This window comes from Phaenicophaeus curvirostris, chromosome 2, assembly GCF_032191515.1.
Source record: "Phaenicophaeus curvirostris isolate KB17595 chromosome 2, BPBGC_Pcur_1.0, whole genome shotgun sequence".
NCBI classification, from domain to species: Eukaryota; Metazoa; Chordata; class Aves; order Cuculiformes; family Cuculidae; genus Phaenicophaeus; species Phaenicophaeus curvirostris.
The window spans coordinates 21,405,271-21,431,476 of NC_091393.1; the positions used below are offsets into that span (position 1 = coordinate 21,405,271).

Consider the following 26,206-nt stretch of genomic DNA (forward strand, 5'->3'; position numbering starts at 1 on the left):
ACTGCTTAAATACTTCCTCCTGAGAACTCTAGGACTGGTTATACTTGCTTAATAGCTAGATGCCGTACACTTGCAGCAAAGCCCAAGCAATTCCTACCTGTTCCCTTGGCTTGTTCAACAGGATGGTGTGTAAGCATAACCTGACCTAACTATTGGCTGCCAAGGCCCCACCCTTTGCCAGAGTCCTGACCTCTCCCTTTCAGAATTTGCTTAGCCCTCTATGAGCTAAGCGCGAAAATCCAACAGAAATGGATGTGAAAAAAGGCAGCTCTTTCCTCAGCACAATGACTGGCTCAATGCTAATGGGAGCAAAGGGTAGGCAGGACCATCAGCTGGCTCGGACTGCTGTGGAAACCCAACATCGGAACATGATGGATGAGGCTGCATGAAAAAAAACATAGGAATTAAGATATTTTCTCCATCCCAGTGATTGTGAAGGTCCAGCTACCTGTCACTTAAACCATGGAAGATTGGTACTTTTATTTTTAGATCCGTCCCTGTTTCCTCATGAGCAGTTTAAATTGGGCTCCCGTTTGGTGGCCAAATCACCTGACTATACCACATGAGCTACTGCACATCCAGAATTGTCTCTGTAGTAGCAGATGACTCAAGAACTGAAGCGAACGCTGCCAGACCTTCCGAGGACCTAGTTAAGCATCCAGCCCAGCCTACTCCTATGGGAGTCTGGGCAGCCACTGTCATCTTCCACCCATGGACTATTCCTGCAGCTCATCCTCTCTGCTTTCTCAGGTACATGGTAAATAACTTCTCATTCTCAGCCATATGTGCCTTAACTAGGTATTACAAGGTGGCTTTTGGTTCTGAAGCATATTGTGGGATAAAATGGTCTTAATATTGTCTGATGGGATTGTTCTTTCAGTAGCATACTTAAATCTTTCTCTAGAAGGTAAAATATGCTTATTATTACAATGGTCATTACCTTAACAGCTGAAGAACTCAAGTGGGAGATGCGGGCTGTAACTCCCTCAAGCTGCTCTGAACCTAAGTTACTACATCTTGGTCTCTAAATAGTCAGCTTTTTGGGTGAAAGGGAACACTGACACAATTACCACAATTACCTTTTACCACCAACACTGCATATTGTGCCTAAGACTGCTAAAATATTAGTTCACAAGGGAATTAGTGGCAAGAACGCCTGCTACATGAAGCTTTCTTCTCTGGCAAATCTTTAGCAGTATCTGCTCATTAGCTTAGTTAGTTCCCCATTCAGCTTCTGGACCCCAGAGACAGGTAACTTCACTTCTGTTGAGCACTGTTGGAGAAGTTGAGTCATGTTAGGGTTGTGGTTCTCACCTTTTTGATGACTGTACTCTATATAGACCAGAGTCCTGGCCTGTAGGGAGACTTACCCTTTTAAGTCCCTTAAAAGCTTTTGAAAGTATCATTGCTTGCTGTACTGGCTGAAAAATGTTTTATACAGACTGTGATACTCGCTGATTTCTCTAGGATATGTAAACTGGACTCTGAACCCTGTGGTCACTGTGTAGCCTCCTATTCACAGATATGTTAAAGAGAAGTAAACCAAGAACATCTACTGCTTTTCTCTGGTGAACATAAATGTTAGACTCTCATACAGCAGCTGATCTAATTTTTGTCAGATCCAGCTCACTGTTTTAGGGGATCTCACTGCAAAAAATAAAGGAATTGCTTATACAACTGTATTTCATAAAATAGATTAAAGGTACAGTAGCTTTTTCTCCTTGTCTTGCATTATGAGCTTTAGTTCTGTTCTATGATTTCCAGTTAAAATTGCATTTTTCTTGTGACTGAATAAATTCTTTTTGTGACTACAGTCACAAAATTGCCTGTAACTAAAAAAAAAAAAAGAAAGACCAGGCAAGACAGATACGCAAATGCTCATAAAAGCTTTGTCCATTTCCTTCATCCATACACTTGAAATATATCTTATGAGGCAGGATGGTAATTTTCATTACTCTGACTTAAACAAGGATAACGCTCACCTTGTTCATCAGATTCATCTTTTTTCTGTGTCCATCCTGTTGTCCGTCTCCAAACTGTTAGTTAATAACTGCTAAAATTCTTTCTGGACACAGTTTTGGCTCATGCTAGTTAGCACTTTGTCGTATCTAGGCTCAATTCAGGGTTATTATGGGCTAGGGCATTTTTCCCAACAGGCAGTATGGGTCAGGCCATCTTGCATAGGGGGACTGGAGTGGACTTGGCTCTATAGACACACACCATGCCAAACCATCCTATTAGCTACAGGATGAGCTCTGGATAATTTTATTCATCAGTATGTGTGTAGTTTCTACTCACGGAAGGATGTAGATCTACTTCCAGGATGGAGAAGAGCATTCGGCAATTATGAGACCTTTGGAAGATGAGTCTGTCCAGGCTTCTCAAATAGAAGTATAAAAAGAATACTCAAGTGAACACGGCCATTTAACAATAAGCAACTTCATTTTTTTCCCCTCCAGACTGTTTTCCCACTTAATTTACTCTGATGTTTTCAATCCAGAGAGCTGGAAGAGTTGTTACCATCTGGTGAAAAGGCTTGTGGTGTTGAATGAAGGAATAATGACCCAGGACTATGCTACTTGCAGAGACCAGGGAAAATTGATGACAAAGTGAATACCTGTAAATGAGAGGGAAGAAAATCAATCAAATTAGACAATGCTTCCCCCTTATAGAGGTGATTGACACTTTCTGATTGAATCCTACTGATTTCTGAATTAAAAATAAAAATATATTTAAGAAATTAATTATTCAAACTGCTCAACATCATCTTCCTTTTTCCTATTGAGTTACTCATGTCATATTAGACCAAATTCATATGACTGTTGGTCTCAGAGGGTTTTTTAACATTTTCTTTAACATGAGTTGACTCATTATATTGGCTTTAAAGGTTTTTATGTTGCTTCTAGAATATACAGCTTTGTTTATTAAGCTTAACTGTAATATACTTCTTACCAGTAGCCACGTAACTGATTGTGATAAACTTGTGACACTGAATTCCTCAAGTTAATGTTAATATTTATTTATTCTATGTTTGCTGGTGTTGTTCTCCTTTAAAATTTTTCTCTTTATTGCGTCATTAAAAAAAGATTTAAAATACATAATTTCCCTAATAATTTTGCTAATACTCCTTTTCTAATGTAGCAGGAAAGATAAAATCTTTCATATGATTAAGGAACAAAAAAACCCAATGTGTAAAAGCGATATGAAGGTAACATTAAAGGAAAATCAAGATCAAAAACTGAGACATATGCTTGACAGAAATATCTTCTTTAACAGAAAAACAATAAGGAAAGCTCTTAGAAGTCCTTTGTGTTCCACTACGTAGTGAGAAAACATCCACGTTCTGAATAAAAAATACAAAATTACATGATTCCTCTGAACAGAATGCCATAGTCTGAATATCTTTCTACACATTAAAGGAAGACTTTAAATATTTTTTCAGTAGCCTGCCACTGGATTTGAAAATTGACAATGCATTCCTTGAATCAACTTTTGCTGAAGATGTCAATAATATAACTTTTGGAGTGCCTTTTCTGCTAATACAACTACTTAAGTTTGCACAGCTGGGAGACTTCTATTTTTTTCCTGCAGCCTTTCCTCCTCCCTCCTTCCTTCTGATTTGTTATTGTTTGAAATTCTGAGAATGTTTTACACACATTTCCAGTGTACAACATTTGGGCACTGATAAACGAATGACAAGTATGATATAAAGCCTCGTGGAAGACCCTGTAGGGTCTGCCCAGGGAGAAAAACACATCTGTCTCCAGCTGTGCAGCTATTTAGGAGTGAAATGTCTTGTCCTGGGTTGGGCAGAGCTGGTAATTATTTTTGTTGTTGATGTGAAGATCAAAGGTTATTCTCAGGAAGTAAGGACAAGGACTGTGGTATTTAGCAGGAAAGATTTATACGGGACATAATTTAGTACATGGTTTGCACATTAACCTGGTGCTAATGCATGTAGATGACAAAGAAAATGTAAACAGTCCTGATGTAAGATAAATTATAATTGGTGAAAAGCAAATTAATCTACTGGTCATGAATCTCCCACAAGTTAGCAGAATCTTGAGCAGCTGTTACATTCCACAATCGCACTTTGAAAAGAAGATGCCTGATCTGAGGATTTTTTGCTATTGTGCAAATAACTTGTTCCTCCAGTACCAGTGTGGCTTTTTTCTCTTTTTCTTCTTTTTTTTTTCTTTTAAATAATGAAAGCCCTGCTTTTAATAACAGCATCTAGTCCTAGACTAACATAACTCAAAGATTTCTTTCCATTACAGTGAATCCTTCATGGGTTCATGATTTTCAAGGTGCAAACTAGGAAAACTCACCTCAAAACCACAGAGGTGGTAGTTCATAAACGACTTTTCATAACTGAGTGTAGCATGAACTCATGGTCAGTAGATGAGATGTAAAGTTTGCATCTCTACAGTTTCCTGATACTTGTCCAGAAATCCATGAAATAACTTTCTCATGTTTCTTGTTCCTAAATTTGACTTCTATAGGCAAATAGATTTTTCTCTGTTAAAAGTTACTCACTAGAAAATGCAAACATATAAACTGTGTGAGCAAAGAGGAAGTGACATGGATAAATACATTGAGATACCCTAGAGCAAACCAAGATTTAACTAAGATTTATTTACTAAGTAGTGTGACTTGAAACATTTTTCAATAATATTGACATGTGCATAGAAGCTTTTCTGTTCAAAAACTGAGAATTTCACTCTCTATAGTACCTTAGTTCCCTCTACTAAGTGAGATTCTGCGCAGATTTGTATTGTTTCAAATAAGGAAAAATGCCATGAGCTAAAATGAGCTATAATGATGTGAAACCAAAATAAATGAGCTTTGAATAATCATAAAATGCTCATCGCAGACTCCTATGAAAACAATAGTCTGTCTAGAAGAGGTTTGGCCAAAAAAAAGAAGAGGTTGCAGAACATAACTGTAACTCATTCACAAATATTCATGGAAACATGTTTTGCCATATATGTTAAAATTCAGGCATTTATTTCTTGAATAATTGCTAGGTTATCCAGAAGCAATGAAGACAATTAAATTCTAATCTTTTCCCCTTCCTTGTCTGTCTTTGTTTCCATTTTCATTTGTGCAAGAAAACACATCCAAGGGATCAATATATATGTTCTTCTCAGGTGGCTTTGCTATGATCCAGACATCAGATGTCTGAGGAAAGCAGGTAGTAGTGCATCACACAGAGAATTCTTAAGCAGATTTTGACATGGTAGAGAAGTTTTTACCATAAGCAGATTTGGTTTTCTAATTTTGTGCAAGCCCTAGTAAATCTCTCTGCATTTACTAATCAGCTATTACAGCAAGTGCAGCCAAAACCCAGAAATTCTCTAGCTAACTCTGGCTGCAAGCCAAACCTCACTGTTTCTCCACTGTACTGCCCTCCCATAGAACAAAACCTAAGCAAATTCCCTTAAAATGGTAAATGAACTTTGAATTCATTGAGGGAAAATCAGCTTTAGATAATGAAAGTCAGACTACTAAGTCTTCCTATGTGCTACTCTTAGTTTAACATATAAAGACTTTGTGCAACAAATTTTTGCATCTTTCAAGAATGTAGATAAAAGTAGCATTTCTGTGTAGTTAAACCAGTGGGATAGTGTGGATCAATGGGCCCACAACGTAAAGTAAGCTGCAGTATGGCTTGGAAGAAGAGACTTCACCACTGCTGTTTGTTCAGGCAGAGTAAGCAGAGTCAAGCATATTAATAACTAGAAGCTGACCTGCCAGGAGCTTCAGCTACTGAAACTATAGCTTCCTTCCTTACCTCAATGGTAAAAACCTTCCATGTTGAATGATCTGGGTGCCAGCTGTCCTTAGTGTCAAATTGCTAAGAAAAGAGCATGGGGAACCCAATAGCAGTTGTTTGTGGGCACACAGAGATCATTTCTATCAAGAAAAGCAAGGTTGTATCAGTTAGAGTAACTGCTGTATTGTCACTAGGAGAGATACGGCTGTATGTGCTTTCTGACTTTGCTGACATCAGTCGTGGCAGCAAACCAAAACTGTTGTAAAGGTAATAAAGACTGGGAAAGGGTTATCTGTACTCCCACTGATTAGTAGATACAGACAAGTATTTGTCTATGTAACTATGAAAGATTAATTTTAAAAAACCCTCTAATATGTCTTGTGTTGCTTGTGACACTCTGGTGTAGAAATATTAAAATGAAGCTCAAATCTTTCCTGTTCTTTTTTCTATGCCTTTTTTTTTCATTTTCAGAACATTCAGAATATTTTTTTTTATGTATTTGTTCCATTTTACACTTATTTCTCAATTAACAAGACTTTTAAAATCTCCCTTGAATAAGACTGGAAAAAATTGGTTTGTGTCAACATCTATTCCACAAAGATTTATTTCTAGGGTAAAAAAAAACCAGACTCCACACTTCCCTCCTTCAGATGTTCCATGATGATAACAGGACAAAGCCTTCACATAATAGTTTGGAAAAAATTATCTAACTTTTACCTTCCAAAAGATCACAGACTGGACACTTCATATAAAAAAGCATGTTAAATAAATGTATGAACAGTTAACCACTCAAGTACAAGATGGACATTTCCCAGGTATGTGATGTTTTCCAGGATGAATATGTTCTGTGATTTTACCTTTTTAGTCATTTAAGAAAACTTAATAACATTAGTTGGTGAGAGCTGGGGAAAGCAAATGAAATGATCCGTGCTATGGAATATGCCAGATTTCACAATAACTTTCAGCAAATCTGTAGAATGTGAATAAACTCCTGAGAGTACAAAAAGGAAAGGAAAGGAAAGGAAAGGAAAGGAAAGGAAAGGAAAGGAAAGGAAAGGAAAGGAAAGGAAAGGAAAGGAAAGGAAAGGAAAGGAAAGGAAAGGAAAGGAAAGGAAAGGAAAGGAAAGGAAAGGAAAGGAAAGGAAAGGAAAGGAAAGGTAGTGGCAATAGAAGAATCTAACAGATTTTGAAAAACTTTTTTCTCCTATTTTGTTCTTGCAAACCTAGTAACTCCCTAGTGTTGGAGAAATGCAGTTGTTTCATAATGTCACTGGGGAGAGCATATTAAGCACATAGTGTCATTAAACAGGAAAATTTAGCAGCTGCTGCATCATCACGTCCAGTTCACTCAACAAAAAAAAAAAAAAAAAAAAGGAGAAAAGAGAAAAGCCAGTGTTTTCTCCAAGCCATGCAGTTCTCATACAATTTTTTGTTTGTAAAGACAGTCGCTGAGGATCTGTTAATGAAGACTTCTGTGATGTAGGAATGTTTACAGTCATTTGCCTTCAGGCAAAGTTCATCAAAGGAATACAGACAATTACTTTAAAAATACCCATGGCACTTAAAAAATACATCAATGACACTTAACTCATCCACTTTCAAATTGTAAACTAGTTCTACAGGCTGCTGCAGAATCTGACTGTAAAGAAAAGGGTCATGTGTGGTGTAGATCAGCCCTCCAAACCCAGGGGTCTGCTGGTGCCCTGGTACAAAATTCCATGTAACACCACATTCCCCACCATGGGAATCACAGCAAGTTGCAGCTGCCGGATTTGGGTGGATCACCTTGTTCAGGAGAAAGATCAACTGGCTGAAGGAAAGGAGAAAAAACAGACTGATTTCCTGGCAGCAGATGTCAAAGTGATGTATGGAAATGTTTCTTCATACCAGTCATGGTTAGCTGGTGGAACTCATTGCTACATCTTCACATCGAGAGTGGATCCGAGGGAGGTTGGACATCTACCAGTGTATTTCTAGCCCCCAAGAATTAGACAAGTAAAGCCTTAATATACATATGAGAATGCTAGGTGACATAAAACATCACAAATGTCAGGAAATAGACCAGCTTATTATTCTAATACATGGCTTGGAGGAGAATCTTCTATGACTATGAGTTTATTTCACTTGTATTTGTAATTGGCTGAGAAACAGTGATTGGACCAAACATGTCAGACAGCTGACAGTGTGACAACTTGACTTACAACCTGGGGTATTTTTGGACCTTCCCAAAAACTTCTGCAGTTCTGAAAGTGAGTTGGTTCTTTTATGTATATCCCACAATTTTCGAGTCCTAAAATTCATTTTAATGATAATGGTGTTTAGCTAGCAAGTCTTCATAGCTTCTAGCTTCTGCCAACAGTGTTTTATTCCTTATTGTTACAGAAACTTTGATCCTGATGATGATCTGATTTTGTCTGTTCTGGAATAAGACCACTGAATATTAGTAATGGTGGAATTAATTTGGTGAACATACATCCTGTGTCACATTGCATTAATTGAATCCAGGAAAGTCAAAGGGATAAATGCAATATAGTGAGAATAATTCATACTGAGCTATTGATCTTCATGAGAGCAGAATCTGTAAAAAGGAATCTTTATAGTCAAAGTGCTCTATTGATGCTACTTTATGAAATCTACAGTTCTTATAATGTTATTAGTTTATTGTATCCATAGGTGTTTGGTGTTAAAAGTAGATCAGGCAAATTTCTATTCCATCTAACCTGTAACTAGTTGTCTTGAATTACTGAATTATTACAATGAAGCAACAATTTAATCATTAGTAGAAGTGAAATTTGAAATCTGTAAAAAGCTTAAGATTAATCTCCTAGATACCATTTAGTCTTTGTGGTTCTAACTATTCACTACACTAAAACAGAACACTGAAGTCTTCTGCCTTGTTTTCATGGCCTTGTCACTGGGAACTTTTCATAATGGGAAAAGGCAAAAGAAGCAAGCAGGCTGTGCTCCAGAGCAGAACCCTGCTTACTTGCAGAACACGACTTATATAGAAGCACTGAGTTTCTGTGTTTCAATTTTTATTCCTTTCTCCCCACATAAATAGGCCTTTTATTTTCTCATTTTTTGAAGGTTTGTCTCCAAATGATAAGTCTGGTTCACAGAGGTTTTCTTAATTTTCCAGATTTAAGAAAATAAAAAGCATTTTTTGGTGCTCTTCAAAAATAGCAGTTAGATCTTTCTTACAATACCTCAGCACATGGTGGGAAACTTATACATAATGGAAATACATAATTGAAAACATAAAATCTAACACTAGCAAGATTTTTAGGCAGCCTTGTAGAAGTGAGCCTCTGCACAAGTTTATTGGCTTCAATGCCACCGTAGAGGATTGCCTCGTGGTGCAGCCTTCCCCATCACAGAAATTTGGTACCAGCAGGGATTTGTTCAGTCTCCTTTTCTGCTGCAGTGTATTTAGCCCAGCTCCCAGTCTCTGACTGTAAAACCCTCACCTGTGTTAGAAGATAACACCTTCTAGCAGATATCAACACTTATTTTCACTTTTACAATTTACTTTTTATGCTGCTTTATTCTTGTACTTTCACTAGAGAAAAGAGAACACAAATAGTTGTTTTCACATCCTGATTTTCATGTCAGCTCAGTGATGGCTTGGCAAATACTTCTTTGCGAGAAGAAGAGTAGGAGAATAGTTAGACTGGATTTACCGCAAAAGTTTATGGAAGCAGTGCAAAATTTGTGCATTTGGTCCAATCTTCATCTGGTTCTGCATTTCAGCAGGGAAACTGACTGCTGTGTCCCACTTTAAGAGCACATTACAAATCACATGACACAGTCTGAACTGGGAAGCATAGTTTGGCTAAAACCATAGAAGAAGAAACAAAAGAGAGACTGACGTGCTAAATGCACAGAAAGGAAAACTGGGTGTAAATAATCTTTTGGAAATTTTCCAAGACTAAAAGAAGCACTATAAAGGCTCTCAATTGTATCTATTCTGTAGCTAAATGATAACTTCATCTGATCTGTATTGTATTTTGTATATTGTGACTCTTGTATTGCAACAAATGCTAGTAGATAATGTTGAGAAAATATTACTCTAGACTTAATGTACACTGTAAGAAAAGGTTGGTTTTGAGGATAAGAAATATGTGTATGACCCAGAGTGCAAATACACATTCACTTTGATGTAGCAGAAGAAATTGGATATTTCAAAATTAAAATACAGTTTCTCAAGTTGCAATTTTAGAATGATTTTCCATATATTACATGGATTCAGATTAATCTTTCTTTTAAATTTGTTAGAGAGCCTTTCAGTATTAATCAACAGATTTTTCCAAGTAATACATATTTTTCTACCTCTCTTTCTTTGAGGCCTTGAATTTAATAATTTTGGGATTTCCTCCTACAAAGATGGATCTGCTAAATAAATTCGAATGAACTCAAGCATCTAAAAAAAGAATGAAACCTGTGAAAAACATAGTCGGATAAGATCAGGAGTCTGAATCTATAATCCCCAAAACATGAGAATTTGAAACTAAATCTGATTGACGTGTTCGTCGATTGTTATTCAGAAACATTTTCTTCAAAAAATGTTTCCCTGAGGCCATAACATGAACATGAAGTTCATATAGGAAAATATTCTAGAATAAAGCTATTATTATACAAGCCCCATAACTCCTACAGAATTTCCCTTACAGAAGGGAACTCAGGACTGGCCAGTTGGCTTTCTTGTCATCTTTGCTGGTGGAGACATTCAGTGAGGTTATTATTGTGGGTAATGCCCCATATGCTTCCTGCATTAAGAAGGTGAGGGGAGATGAACACCTGGCATGATGTAACTCATAATGAAATTCACTCTGCAAGGTAGAAAAGCCAAAAAAACAAGTGGAAAATCTCTATTTCTGATTTTGAGAATGGAGCTGTAGAAAAAGAAAGAGAAATAGAAAGAGGAAATGGAAAAGGGAAAAAGAAAAAGGAAAGAGAAAAAGAGAAAAAGTTGCTAGATTTTTAGAACAGGTTGATGCATTCTGGTTTTGGATGGCAGCACTGACAGGGCTTACTGGTTCCTTAGTTTTAAGCAGCACACAAACAGTCAACAGTAGAAGTACGTTCCTGCACACCCCATCACAGATGGTTTGTAGAAATGGCAGAATAAACTAACATTTAATAACATAACTGTACTTAAAAGCAGGTTTCATGTTGCCAAGGACAGTGTACATGTGATAACATATAACTGAAAAAAAAGACGCACAAATTACAGTTCTCAACTCATCGATATGATAAATGTGAGACAATCCTATGGCAGCAGCTGGGGAGGTGTGACAGGAGAGGGCAGGGGTATCACTTCACCCTGAACATCAGCTGTGACTCCTGCTGCAAGCAGGTGCTGAGATGGGCAGACCTCTAGTTTGACCCACCTGTAGCTTTTCATCTTCTCATAAACAAGCAAACAAAAAGGACATGCGACTTGCGTGCTCCACTGTTTTAATTCTAGTTGGCTTGCACCGTATTTCAAGCAGAGCTAGATGAAAGATTGTTGGGTATTTTTTTTTAAAGAACAGACTATACTGGTACCTCTAAGCCTTCTCCAGGTTTGATCGTGTGCATTTCACGGGGTGATATTAAGCCAGTGTGAAAGTGCCCTAGGTGTGCAGAATGGAAATGCTGGCAGGCTTTTAGCTATAGATGTGCTAGCAACCCGACTCAAATGTATTGCCCTTAATTAAGCAGATGAAACAGAAAACAGAGAGAAAAATTAGTTCAGGTTCAGCGGTTACTTGTTCCAAATTTGTCAATGGGCTCTCTACTGTAGATATATGTAAAGTAATGCTCCTGTTAAAAGTTATATGGAAGATAAAGGTTCTCAGCAAGCTAATTTTACTCTGTTAACAAAGCATGGTTTCAAGCTATTCTTGTTAACCATCCACCCACTTTCTTTTCCTTCACCACCTCAGATTTGCAGATAGGAGGTACAATTACAGTCCTTTGTTTCATCCTGAGATCTCTTTACAAAATAAAGTCTGCTTTTATCCTTTTGAAACCTATGTGCTTTCCTTCATTGTGTAAAGCTAAAGGAGCTGAGGTCTAACTTTAAAGTAATCCTTTGTGTTGCTTCCCCCCACCTCCATTCCTCTTTGTTGTATGGATAGCCTGACTGTGTCCCTTCATTTGAACTTTTCCCCTGCAAAATCACACATTTAAAACAGGAAAAAAGAGGCTGGGGTCAAATCCTGTCCCCACTATGCTCAATGGAATTTTAACAGGTTTAGGTTTCCACTTTAGTGGCCACTGGTTTTTGAGTTGTTCCTTTTAGCCCCGTCAGAGAGGTTTTACTCCTCCTAGGATGGAAGTGCTCTGGTGCAAATTTCTGGTGTAGATGGTCTGCTGCAGCAAAGAGTGGACTACGAATTTGTGCTGTTTAACTGGATTTGACACTGGCACTAGGCAGAGTAGTGGGGTCATGGTCTAAGAATATAAGTACACCACTCTTAATATATGTGCAAGTCCTAGCATGCCTCCAAAAGTTTGAAGTTGAATAAATCATATATTTGCGTTTGTATTTCTTCTTCTCTACTAGTCTTTTTTTCATCTATCAGGGCATGCCAGGCAGACTAATTTTCCATTGTACTTCATAGAGTGTCCTGGGCATTTGTAGCAGAAAAGAATGCTGCAGAAGACGAGAAAAGGGCGTAGATACAAGGAAAGCCTATAAAAAAACCCCAACCAAACTATCTTTTTTTTTTTTTTCCCCCAAAGAAACATTACAAACATAAACACAAAAATCACAAAGTTAAGGTTGACAACAGCAGTGGGGATCTTGGCCACTCAGATGACCAGGGCAGAGAAAGGTGTTTGTCTGCAAGATCAATGCAGTGGGGTGGCAGGAACAGAAAAGGTGAGATGTTAACATTGGAGTGGCTCTTGTGGTAGACTCTGCTTTGCTTTCATGCTTGCGACACAGCTGTCCTCTGAAGGAGCCGCAGGAGATGGGATTGATGGTGGGCTTGTCAAAAGACTGTGTGCCTGAAGATTAAACTCTCCCCCTTCCTCTGCCAGTAGCATCAGCCTGTACTGATTTCCTGGCCATCTCCTCCATTTCCATTAAGTAATCCCACTGAGCGCACAGTGAGCCCTCAAGGCAGGCAGCACATGCTTTCTGTTGAATCAAATCCACAGGGATGTAGAGATTGGAGTAGATATGCTTGATCAAATAGAATGGGCAGCTTCCCATTTCTGTATCTCTCCCTCAGTAAGACCCAAGATGTGCACCATCATGATCCTGGAAGAAAATGCTTCTTCCTTACTCAGTATAACCTCCTCTCTGCAACTGAGAGACCACCTTTCTGAAATCACTGCTGTAAAAACAGTTAAACTCCATAAAACTTCGTACTTCTTCCAATGAGGTGTGCAGGGCACTCCGAATTTGTTCACAGAAAAGCTACTTCATTGTCCATAGACATAGCCATAGTCTTCCTACAAACTACACTCATCTTTAGCTTAACAGGAAGAGTCAGTTCCACTGTAATCATACTATTGTTTCTCCCTCTGTATTTCTCGTCAAATATTTTTCTTATCCTATTTTCCTGACACACTGGGGAGCTGATTTTTTCTTCATCCATGAGATGGATGCTAAAAGGCATAGTAAATATCACTTCTATGTGTTTGCATTTTGCATGGGATGTTTAGAAACTGCAGAGGCTGAACCATGATTTGAGAGCTGGAGAAAACATCCACACCGCCCCCCCGCCAGTCTTCTTAGGTTATCAAAAAGCAGACAAAGTGGTGACTTGAATACTGTGTTTAAGTACATCTGGCAAATTGTTTTGATGTTGTAAACTCATCCATAACAGCAGTTTCATGAGGACTGAAACAACTAGCAAATGTCAATGAATTCAGAGCATAGTTTCAGCCAAAAGTGGATTTTTTTTTTTTGTTTGAGCTAAAGTTTATTCCTGCATTTGAAAATATTTTAATTTAAAAATCAAACTAAGTGAAAAGAGGCTATAGAAGAGGGCCAACCTAATCATTTTCCCACCCCTTTTGTTTGTTAAGGCAAACACTGGGCTGACTCATTATGTTGATAACAACTGCTCTAGCAGTCCAGCTATCATTGTGTTAATTATTCTGTGCTAAAGAGACATCCCCTGCAGCGGGTTTTGTACTCTGAAGTTGATGTAATAAAAAAAGCAGCAAGATTCTGGAACCATCTGAGCATTCTTGGATATACAAATAGCCACAGTCTTCTACCAATGGGAAAGTTAGGAGAAAGACCTACTCATGTTTTAACCTGATAGTTTCTCTCACATATGCTCAGAAGGAGAGGGAAAATTTAATCAATTATTATTACCATAATTTTTTTTTTCAGTCTTAGTAATGATTTAAGGCTTACCTATCAGAACCTTCTGATGTAAGCAGCAACCTTTGGCTGGAGTAATATCATGCCCTTTAATTTTTAGCTTTTTGATTTGAAGATGCTCAGCTTTATAAAATTATTTGCTAAAACAATTATTCAGAAGATCCCTGCAGAATAATAAAACCATTTTAGTTCATTTTGACATTGTACTCTCATTTACAAAGCCCTAGGAAATGCAAGGAAAACAGACAATCAGGGTGAGTTTGTTGAAGCAATCAGGTAAACGGACCCTTCAGGGAGATGATCTAAACTTTTTTTTCTGAATGAGGAATCTCAAGCTCCGTGTCCAGGTGAGAGAAGGAAAAATTGTGAAATGAAAGGACATATTTTCAAAATTCTTATGAAGCAAAGTCACTTTGTACTTTGCAGTTCTTGTACCGGCACTCTGCTTTTTGGAATAAGTGGTAGTATTTGTCTCTCACTCTACAGAATACCAAAATTAAAAGACAATAAAGATTAACAATTGCCAGCAGCAGTACTTACATTTGCTCCATAGGCCAGCCAGCAGCTCTGGACTCCTCCAAGCTGTTCTGAAAAAGAAGCATTTGGTTAATTTGGAAAAGGTGCTTGGTGGAGCTCTAAAATAATCACTACCATTCCTCATTTATCCCAGTCCTAAATATACATTTCACATCTATCTTTTATTCCTGTTTTTTTGGCAGAACATCTTCAATCTCCTGCCCTCAATACTAAAAAAAAATTCATCTGCATGTGAGTTTAAGTAAAAGTTACTATTTATAGTAGTTTAAAGTGGTTTATATTGTCTACATTTTTATTATACTGTCATGATAAATTTACAGGCTTTTTTCCAGTGTTTTGCTTTGAACAGAGACTCAGATGTGTTCTCTGCTTATATTGTCTAACTACTGAAGTTAGGTGCTTTTTTTTCTTCCAGTAACAAACATGTTTACCCCTTCCTATCCTTTTCTAAGTTACAATTTGAGGGTGCTCACAAATAGCTGTAAAATGAACTTGAATTTTCTTTAACTGCTCCTACCTAGTGAAAAATAAAGAAAAATATTGAAAATAAGAAATTTCCAAATGCTTAAAATCACAGAATTATGGAATGGTTTGGGTTGGAAGGGACCTTAAAGGGCATCTAATTCCAACTCCCCTGCCATGGGCAGGGACTCTTCCCACCAGACCTGGGTGTTCAAGCCCCATCCAACCTGGCCTTGAACACCTCCAGGGATGTGGCATCCAAGGGTCTGGTTCACAGCAAGTCTAAGGTTCCCTCCATAACCCTCTTTTGCCACTGTCAATGCACCCATAGCTGGGATTTAGTGTGGTAGTTGGGATATTTGCTTAAAGGATGTCCTACTCAAGCTCCCTACATGCTTCTTTTTTTGCAGTGTTTTCAGCCTTTTCCTCTAGAATACAGTGTGATGATTCTCTCTGCCACTTTGTGAATTCCTGGTTAAACTCCTAAAATATCTAAGAAATAAATAATTAATGCTACTTTGATTTGTGAGAGAGGACATAAGAATTTTATTGTATATTCTGGTTCTGTGCTTACATAGAAAAAAACAATTATTTGTAAAGCCTGTGACCCACACGCTAAATTTTTGGACGATGGTTTCCTGGATAAATTATGTTGAGTTAATAAAGAAATCTGATGCAGTGTTTTAGGTAGGGGAAGGTCTAAAAATCTGGCTGGGTTAGGCACTGACTTAAAGACTGCTTACTTCTTAGTGGCCGTTCCATAGGATAACCTGCTTTCTTCATGACTGTTTTAATTCCATAGTTGTTGTGACTGAATGATTTATCAGATGTAAAAAAAAGCCAAAGCATCTGGGTTTGATTAATCATTAATCCCCACACGGCTTGCAGGGGGCTGTGGCAGGAGTAGGGAGAAGGCTCTAAGGCTTCTATAAGCTGCACTCAATTCACAGGAGACTAGAAGTTTTCAGGAGCTTCTGAAGTATCAAGAAAGGACTTTTCTAATGGAAGACTAACAGATTGCAGGGAACATGAAACAATCCTTCTGTTTTGATTATGCTTTGCTGTGCCCAGTTTTGGGCCTTACACTTCAGGAAAAAAAAAATGCAGTTCAAATAAAAAAGGACAGCACAGGGAGTAATCTGAGATCTTGAAGACATAGTTTATCCAGAAAGAATGAATGAATTGTGTTAGGTTTAAAGGAGTGTACCTGGCGGGAGGATTTGTAATAAACAAAGAGGAAGGAAAAGATCTGATTTATTGGCCTGTGAAGAACTGGTCAAGAAGTAATAGGCTGAAACCATGGAATGGACGGTAGAAGTCATCAACAAGAAAACTTTCCAGTGATAAACAGTGAAGACCATGTTCCTGTACTCCTATCAATGACAGGAGAGACATAGCTCAAAACAAGCTAGGGTTGACCCTCCAACAATATCCTCTATTTCACTATATGTGCTCTGAATCAGGGAAATTTAAGTGTTGATCATCTTCCTCCAGGTGAATACTTTAAACCTTAGACCAGTGGTCTCCAAATTGGAAGGTAAGGTGTGAGCACAATGAGAATGAGCTGCCAAGCCTAAGCCATTAAGGTCTTGTTCTGCAGAACAGCATAAATACTTGTCTTGGGTCAGGTCTGGGAAAGGAGACTAAGAAGCTAGACCCAGCAATACGTGGGACAGGGCTGATTTGTGTTTCTGATGCTCAGTAATAGAAATACTGGGTCTAGTTAAATTACTCACCCATTTGGCAGATGCTTGTGCTTTGATCCGCGATCTAATGGGAATGGTGTTTACATAAGACATTATAGCTTCAACAGAAGAGGTTGAGTTTGCCTACTTGCTCACAGAATTCTTTCTAACTTTCAAGGCCTTCTTAAAAGATAAGGGTTAAAATCCTTTAACCCAGAGAATTCATTAGCTACTGTCTGGCTTAGTGCTTTAACTCCCGAGCTACTGGATAAATAGAGCAGAGGAAGGATCTTCACACGAGAATTTTGGTGAAAAATGTAGTTTGAAGAAAACCAAATGAAACTATTGTGTGAATTCAGCAGAATGTATGGTTTCAGGGTGACAGAAACTGAACTGTTTTGGGGAAAAAAAGACCTCCTCACCACTGCAAACTGTTGTTAAGTTGATCTTCTATTACTTTTGATTATATTATAGTGTTACTATACTTAGGCAAAAGAAGTTAAATCTAATGTCTGGACATTACTTCTGTGAATGTAATGCCTTCATTCTTTTCTGCAAAGATATGACCTGACAACAGCTGCTAACCTTATGAGAACAATGTTCTAAGTATTGTTTAGAGGTCTGATGCTGTTTTAAATGGTTTCAGGAGAACATTGGGTAATACTTCTCTGGAGTTTCTCTTACAAAGGAACTGAAAATTTAAGTGTATCACCATCCTGGAAGATAAAGATTGAAATAATAATAATAATAATAATAATAATAATAATGACATCCTTTTTTATAATTAGGGCACAATACATGCAAATTTCCTTTTTCACATCTGCTCACTGATATTAAAATGCACTACCAATTGCAACAGACTGAATTATTTATAACTTGAAAATCATTTCCTTTTTTTACACATTTATCAAAGTGCCAGGGTATTAGAACAGTCTTCCACACTATTTGTGACGTAGAAGTTCAAAATAATATGTACACTCTATTTATTGCTCAGCTATTTGAAGAGCAGCTGTGGTCTAGTCAAATGTAAGTACTAGTAAATAGATTATAGATTCCAGTTTACAGAATCTCCACATATCTCAGATAGCCCAAATAAGTATTTATCCACTCCTTAACTCCCTACTAGCCAAAGCAGAAAGTGATTGTTTTCTGAGTCATGGACCTGACTATTGTCCAGATTTTTTTTTTTTCCTCTCATAGTAGACATCCACTATATGTCTAGCAGTGGTGGTACTGAAAACCAGCATGATGAAGGTGAGCCCACCACTGTAACAAGAAAAACTCACTAAGCCATATAAATAGAAGCCAGGGCTGAAAGTCTGCAAAATAGAAATAGAAGTATATTTTTGCTATTTTCTCTTTCAATGCTAGCATCTGTTGCTGTCACTCCACATTTCAAGAAAGAAGTTTGCCCAGTTTAACTTACTTTTTTTATATTAAAAGAAAACAAAACTGGCACTAGTAAAGAGCTCCATGTGCAGTTTTTAATGGGGGGAAAAAAGTTGTAAGAGTCTCAAGAGCTGATGAAGGGCTGTTGAAGCCTATAGCTGTGACAATGCTTGTGGGAAGTCTGGAACAGCAGGGAGGAAAGTGTCAGCCAAGAAACCTGAAAAATAGTCCAAACACTATCATAAAGTCCTTCTTTTAATAATATGTTTTTAGTTTTAATAGTATATTACTATTTGGTTTATTTCTTAGGGACCTGTGTTTATTACAAAGCATTCCTTGAAGCTGTCAGTCTACAGGAGCTCCCCTAAACTCCCTCAATATGTAGCTTTAGTGGTTTTCCGCTGTTTTGAGAGAGTACATTAATAACCATATACTACTACAGGCGTTAAATAGGCCACCCACCCTCCAAGAAGTACAGTCCACATTTCTATCCACTCTTTATGGCAGCTAGCATGATGGAAACGATGTCAAGGGGTGCAAAGAAACACTCTGTATGTCTCTTGACTTCCATCTTAGGGAGGATCTTTTTTATGTTTGAAAGTTATTCAGCAGTCAAGGAACACTACAGCAGAGCTGATTTAGTGCTGATGAGAAAGGAAGGGCGCAACCCACTATATCATCGTCAGCAGAACTGATGTCCAGCCTGTGCTGTTGCCCTTTGGTCATGTCTGCATATGTATGACCTGCAAGCTGCTCTAATTACTCATAGCTCTTGAGTTTATCATTCTTACATGCTGCATGACCTATGAGCAATGTCAGCAGTGGTGGGAGCCTCATTTTCTGGCTGGCTCCAGAGAGATCATGCTTGTTCTTGTAACTCTTCATTCTCCCCATCTGCATCTGGCCAGCTCTGCTGGGTCTGTCCAGGAGGAGACACATGGACACAAATTAGGTTTTGGAGGAAGTGCATGTGTGTGCATATGTGTATGTGCATTTTTTTATTACAAGCAGGTCTGGCAGCTCTGTTTATTTAAAGTTGCCTGTTATTTTCCACTATAAAATCTTATTTCCAGTTGCCAGAATTCAACCATTTGATCTGAAAAGTCTCAAGCCAACAGCCTACCTCAGATTCAAAATTGTAAGGGGCATGTGCTTATTTATTTGAAGTTATCAGGCAGGAACCTTCAATGGTTTCCTAAAATTTAAGGGCACCAATACGTTGCTTTACAAGCAGTATATTTCTTTTCCTACAGTAAGAGCACAGTTCTCTGTTAAGAGCTCATGTCGTCATGGTAGCAGGCAAGACTGCCATCTCAGCAGATATATTGGTGGCTGCTAGTCTAGAGAAATACTCTTTCAGCAATAGCATGTCCAAATTTGGCTGTGATCTGAGCCAACACCTCAGAAACTGTAGTTTGCCTTGTAACCTCAACTTCAGTTGTTCCTGCAGCAGCGTGAAAGAACATGAACTGGTTGTAGGATGCTCTCTAGTGTCTCTTTGATTGACAGGGCTCCAAAACCTCATGTATTGCTGAGTATGTATTGCTGTCAAAACTCATGTGTCCAAAACACATCCTACAAGCCCTTAGGACACGTCTTACAAGGCATCATGCATTCACCAAATATACCCATTAACTGCAGATTGTGCTGGTGGCCACCTTTCAATAATCTAAAAGAGCTGAGGGCTATCCTCTAGCTCTAAGACTTGGTGACTTGGCTGCATCTATACTACATTAACACTTGGCCTTGGTTCCCAAAATATGTGCCGTTTATATGCATGCACCTAACATAAAAGGTTTTGCTTGCCATATACCAAAATTACTGTACTGAGCTGTCTCTTTCTGATGTACTGAATTCACTGCACTTCCTGACATGTAGTAGGCATTTCTTTGATATTTCTGAGTGTTCAATAGCCCAATCAGAGCTACACATCTGACCAGAACAACAGACAGATGGAATATGCAAATTCCTCCAGGAAAAGGTTCTGTGTGGAAGAAAAAATTAAGGGTATTATAGTGAAACTTCAATAACCATACATTCAGCTAGATCGGTGAAGAGGCCAAATCCAAGGCACTCTGAAAAGACCAGAAGAGGTCCATCATGACATGCAGAAAAGTCCTTACTCACCAAAGGCTACTCTTCTCCAGTAAGAACTCAACGCTCCTTCCTGCTATCATGCTGCTATCAGCAAATGCTAACAACACAACCCCTCCCTTCTAGTGACAATCACAAAGAAGAGGACCACTCTAAGTCTGTTAACAGGTTACTTCATTTGTTCAAGTAGAATTTTTGTATGGTGTACTGGGAGATCAAAGAGCACTTACAGCAGTTTTTGGTTCTATTTTACATATTTTTAAAATTTTTATTAAAAGAAAAATCGCAGACCTCCTTCACACATAAAAGAATTGTAATCTATTAGCATATGCAGATATTAATAATTTAGGACATTCCAGAATAAAAGGTATTCCCATCCTATTAGTGTTTTATTAAAAAGGTGATTTTATAAAACATAAATATGGAAAAGACTATACAGTTTGCATTGGTATAAAACACAATCAGAATTTTTTTATACAAAGTCTTTATCACAATGTGCATTATTTTCTGTTTCCTGATATGTAAATTTTTATTACTGTGTCAGCTTTACAAAATTACCTTCAATGGAATTCTTTAAAATTCATTCTCTATTATTTGCCTAATATTATTTTCCAATTAGCCACTAAAAAAATCCTCAGTTTAATTCCTTGTTTTTAGAATCACCATTCTGAAACAATGAACCTAACCAATCAGGTGCTTGCCTACTTTATTTGGCATTTTCTTTATGTAAGTATCTTGAGTTTTAATCCAACAAATTAAGATTTCCTTCAATCATACAAGAAAATTACATAATACAAAGTAATACTACACTCAAAAGTCAATTGTTTCTAATAATTTTTATTGTTGTGAAATAAAAACAAAAAAGAAACCAAAAACCCAGCCCATGATTTTTTCAGGTGGAGTAGCTTTTAGAGAGCTTTTATCACAGCAGCTGTCACAGATGTGTTATGTTAGTTAAGAAGATTCCAAAACAGGAAAAAAGAACCACATATGCTTATATAAATGAGAAGAATATCAGCTTCATTATAACATTCTTTCAGTAAGAGAATATATAATGTTGACCTCTTATAAGATATGAGTAAGGAAGCTCAGACCAAAAAACTATCATTGTGAGAACTTTTTCCCCAAATAAAAGCTTGCATCTATTCACATGCTCAATGATTAAGTAGAACAGAATATATCATCCTGCATATTCTAAGGACTTCATATGAGCCTGGATAAGAGAAGTGCTAAGATCTTGAAGCCAAACACTGAATTCTTTTGTCAAGGGATAACATTTTATTGCCAGATTAATTTCTGAACAGTATAGATTTTTTTATCTTAATGTGTTACAAATTGATAGTCACTCATTTTTATTCAAATCTCTACAGAGCTTTAATTAAACAAAAATATTCTTCATAGAATTAGTATAGACAGTAGCAAACCAAAAGTATTAATAATCTAAAAATGAACAGAACTTTGTCTGGCATGATCTCAGATTTTCTGTTTTTAGTCATGTTAATAGAATTAATTAGAGCATACTCAGTGATTCCTGCAATCTGTGTCATAATGTAGCTCTTCATTAAGCGAAAATGATGATGGTTTTATTTTTCAAGTTCACTGCATAGTCACATGGAGGAACTAATTAGCATCTGAAGAGTAAATTAAGAAATCTTTCTCACACCAAATCCATCAGCATAATCTAATAACAAACTATACATTTCAGTCTTTACTATCAAGATGATGTTCTTTATTCTGTCTATGTAGTGTAAAGCACATGGATGGAAAACCACAGGCATCTTCTTGTTTTTATGTACAGAGTGCTCTCACCATCACAGGACGGTTTGAGTTGGAAGGGACCTTTGAAGATCATCTCACTCAACCCCACTGCAATGAGCAGGGACATCTTTTCACTATATCACTGGCACTTGCAAGTCACATGTAGCTAATCCACATCAACATGCTGCTCTCAGAATGCTCCCAAGCAAAGGAACATCACTTACACCAAGTAAACATTATGGTCTACTGGAGTGTGAACTGCACAAATTGCTGGGTGCAGAGGATCAACCGGTGAACAACTCATCTCTACATGCACTTAGCCATGGCTATACTGATTTCCAAACTAATATTTTTCCTTATGCCTGATATTTTAATATCCTGACTACATCAGAAATATTTCTTTAAATACCTGCCTGTCATAACCATTGGTTTGCTTTGGGCAAGAAGGTGTTGGAGGAATGTTAGGAGAGCTGCTGTTGACTGCAATAAGCAGAAAGGAATCTTCAAACGCAAGGGATCCAAGTTTTGATAGTTACCTTGTAAACTGGTGTTTCCACTTTAACCACGAGAACTGAAAATCTCAAAAAACCCAAAAAACTGAGTGGATTTAGGTACATCTTTGAAGTACGATAATTTGGAGAACATGCTTCCCTAAAAAGTGTCTCTTGGCTCTTTAAGGACTAAGAACTTTATCAGTTTTCCTGTTGCTGACATCGTCCTTTTTTCAAGTGATCTAAGCAATATAATTAGTTAAGAAAAGTTACAATCAGTCTGCACTTAGCTGACATTAGCTGCCTGCATTTCAGATCACTCAAGTCCTCATAAAATTCTTGCCCTGTGTTACTGAAAATCACAGCTGAAAGGAATCTGTTGGAGATCTATTCTTCTAAGCATGTTTGTAAGTTCTTTTTTGATATCTGGTAACTACAGAGAGTTTTCTTAACTCCATTTAAGATAAGGCATGGACTATTCTATGTGGGAACTGTCATATAACACATTGTAAAACTTTTTAAAGTTTAAAATGTTTCACTCTATCAAGAGGTCACGAAGATAGGAGATTTGGGGAAAGGAATGTGTGAGTTTGCTTTTAATAAAGACAAAATGAAGGGTCAGTAATGCAAACTAAAGCTAGAGAAGGATTAAAAGGTGCATAAAAATATCAATAAAGTGGGAATAATGTTTAACAGTAATTACATCCTCAGTCCTAATGACATTGTATATTTTACATTCTTTATCTGAACAATATATTTAATATCAAAACTGATGTTATTTTGATAAAAACTTTTGCAAAATTATAGTTTAAGATTCGTTCAACATTTAGAGATAATAAAAAATAAACAGCATTATCATCTGTTCTAAAATTGCTCATAAAACAAACACTTAAACAAAATACCAAACTACAGTTCAAACTGATGGTAAAAATGAATTTGTTTGAGTGTGAGGTCTTCAAATAGCCTGATGAACCAGTAAAGCTGAAACCATCTACTGAGTGCATATTAAGACACCATCAAAAGAACTCACTAGAACTGAAAATGGAAGAGTCTATCAATGAGTTCTGCTTAGTAGTACATGATGTAAATAGCAAGAAATCCAAATAGAAGTGTTATTTATTTTTCTTAATCAGTGTCAATCAGAGTAGGAATTGAAGATTGCTCTTTCTTAAAATATATTCAGAATGGAATAGTAAAGCAACCCATCTTCTGCCTGACAGGTTTTTTTGTTTCTTTCTTTCTTGTTTATAATGAGGAAGATTTTAGCCTTGCTGTTACTAAGTACTAGCCCAGACCACGATGCTCTTTTTCCTTTTTTTCTTAAGTTGCAATTTAAAAAAGGTCTAACAGATATGTTTCCAACCATGTAGCTGTAGTGGAAAAGCTAAGAAAAGCACATGCAAGAGGAAGCAAAGACAGCAGCCTTCTTGTTCTCACTTCCATTAAGTAAAAGCCATTGTTTGGTAGACCAGAGGAGGAAATTCATACTGTATGTAACAGTCTCACCCAATCTCCTCTTCAAAAGCATTAACTTAGTTAGTAGAGCTGAAGTCATTCTGCCAAAACATTGTGTATCTTTGGCATTCCCAGATAATCAGACACAGAATATATTCCTGCAGGTATAACTGAATTCTGAAATAAGTACTTACTGTAGTATAAAATACACTTGGGTAGCATTTTCATTACAGCATTTAATCCAGCTGAAATCTGTATGAGTGCCTCAGAATTCCCCCAAAGAGTATCATGTTTGCAAAAATAGATTTGACAGATGTATAATAGGTCATGAAGTATTTAACAGAGATAACACCTCCAAAATATAATTACTTCCGCAATGAAATGACTAAAAGAAAGGTGTAGAGGCTTCAATAAAATAAGTCTGAAATGCTGCACATTCATTGACGTACCTAAGAGAGACTGATCTTTCCAAGAAATAAGCTGAATCTTATTACAGAGTGGAGGTGGAATAATTTGCACTCATGACATGTCTTCCAAAATACTAGTTACTTTAATGTGACTGTAGGACTTTTAAGACATAGATTGGTAGGAAAGGTATTTTAGTTGGGTTTTAAAATTAATTTCTATAGTCCGTGGGGAGGGGTCTAATGATTTATTTTCAAAACCATTTATTTCCATTACAAGACATAAAAGAAAAAATCTGAATAGGCTTTCAATTGCCAAATTGGTTTAAGAACTAAGATAAAAGTGGAACTTTTGGAACTTCTACTGTCTTTCTGAGATTTCAAAATTTTGGAAAGCCATACATACAGAAAGACTTCTTTCCATTTTGTGACTTTTGATGGTGCTTCTGTCTTCTTTGCTGTAAACTATGGAAAGCATATTCAGGTACAAAAAATGTGCTAAAAAGGCGCTTGATGAGATATCTTATTACATACATATATATATATATATGTAAACTCCCTTATGTCCAAAAAGAAACATTTAATGATACATGCAACAAATGTTTTCAGTGTGGAAAACTGTAGATATTTTATACAGTGACCAAAATTAAATCATATAGTGCCCTTTTTCTGTTTACACGATCTCAAAATGCTTCAGTGCCTGGTGTCTGATCTACATTACCGCTTAGAACTGTTTCTTAACTATACAGTTTGTAAATCTGTTGGCTCTTATTGTCTACTAACAGCTGCCAGGTGATCAGAATAGATTAATTTGGATTATTTTTATTTATTTATTTTTCAATAGCCATCAGCTGAATAGGCAGATATCTACTCAATATGATGTCTTCTGTCCTGAATCTTTTCAGAAACATCAAGACCTGTGCCAACACTAAAGCTGCACTTTCACTCCTCCTCCCCTCTCTTCAACACAAGAAACCACACCCAAACCGAACCCATTGTAGAATTTACATAAGGGAGAAAAAAGAAAGTCGCATTTCCCCCCAGCTCTGTGGCAAGTGGAGTCAATGGAAGTTTTGCCAATGACCTCAGTAGGAGCAACACTCACTAAACATCCCTTATTCTAGCAGGCCAATAAACTTCCTATCTGCACAAAGATTGCCACATATTTGTACCATACATTTTTGCCTGTAGTTAGACTAACGTAATACTGAGAAAAGTTACATAGCCATAAATTTTGAAAGCATTTAATAGGGTTTTTAGGCATATAACCCCCTGCAAATCAGCAGAAGTTATGCAGCTGAAATCTGACATTAACTCTGGAAGTGCTATTGAGGTACTACTTTCTTGCACACGGTATGACTGTTAGGAGATATATGTTTTTTATATCAGAACAACAAATGAAAGCTAGACATGGTTTCTTTGTAATATATACTACGGAGCATACGAATTAATGAAACAGAATTTGTGAATGAATGGCATGTTCAGGAAAGTAGAAAAACATTACTGGTTATAATTGAAGCTTTGGCATTTATATTTAAGAGAGGCTAAGGCAGAAGTTGGTCACGTTGTTTGTTTGGTTGTCTCTTACATGGTTCAGTAATAATTTCAGTTTTGGAAGAGGGAGAGGAAATATTTATGTAATATGTGTAATTACCTTGTAGATAAATGTACAGAATCACAGAATCGTTTAGGTTGGAAAAGACCTTTAAGATTATGAAGTCCAACTGTAGACCAAACACTGTCCAGTTCACCACTAAGCCAGTTTAGGCAAAGCTGCTTTCCAAACATTGGCCTACCTCAGTGAGGATCATAGAAGCATAGAATCA

The 26,206-nt window shown here is 37.1% G+C and overlaps 1 long non-coding RNA gene across 1 annotated transcript; it reads left to right on the forward strand.

The window, feature by feature from the left end:
- Positions 1-572: 572 nt before the first annotated feature.
- LOC138717421 (uncharacterized) lies at positions 573-25,359 on the forward strand. Its single transcript, XR_011336852.1, has 3 exons — positions 573-750; positions 22,837-22,928; positions 25,225-25,359. It is a non-coding gene; the product is annotated as an uncharacterized lncRNA (long non-coding RNA).
- The last annotated feature ends 847 nt before the right edge of the window (positions 25,360-26,206 follow it).